This window comes from Antrostomus carolinensis, unplaced genomic scaffold (genome assembly GCF_000700745.2).
Source record: "Antrostomus carolinensis isolate BGI_N321 unplaced genomic scaffold, ASM70074v2 scaffold44583, whole genome shotgun sequence".
In the NCBI taxonomy this organism is placed as follows: Eukaryota; Metazoa; Chordata; class Aves; order Caprimulgiformes; family Caprimulgidae; genus Antrostomus; species Antrostomus carolinensis.
In genome coordinates, this window is record NW_010305286.1 from 670 (window position 1) to 1,015 (window position 346).

At 53.5% G+C, this 346-nt stretch overlaps 1 protein-coding gene across 1 annotated transcript in view; it reads left to right on the top strand.

The window, feature by feature from the left end:
- The window catches only part of DYNLT2B (dynein light chain Tctex-type 2B), a gene marked incomplete at its 5' end in the record, with an annotated part of 4,326 nt that overhangs the window by 475 nt on the left and 3,505 nt on the right, over nt 1-346 (top strand). The gene's annotated exons all lie outside the window — the stretch shown is intronic.

The window sequence follows — 346 nt, forward strand, 5'->3', positions numbered from 1 at the left end:
GCTTGCTTTCTGCTGCAAGTTAGATCAGAGCTGGGTCAGAGTGGAATAGCAGGGAGATCAGAACAAGGCCCAATGGGAGCAGCAACGGAGGAGAGAGTTAGGAGCATGGTCAGCCAAGGAGGGGTGTGACTACAGCCTCACAGCACTGGAAAAAGGTCGTGGTGGTGCTATGCAGGATGCCCTCCAACATTTTTGAGTTCAAGAACTAAACTTCAGGCTCCAGCAGGTGTTCTCCTGTGTTCAGTGCTGGCACAAGTGCCTAGATGTGAGCTGGCACAGTCACTTTTTTTTTTTTTTGCCTTCTTCCTGGGCAGAGGCTGGGGTCCCACCTGCTGGGGTGGCCCCG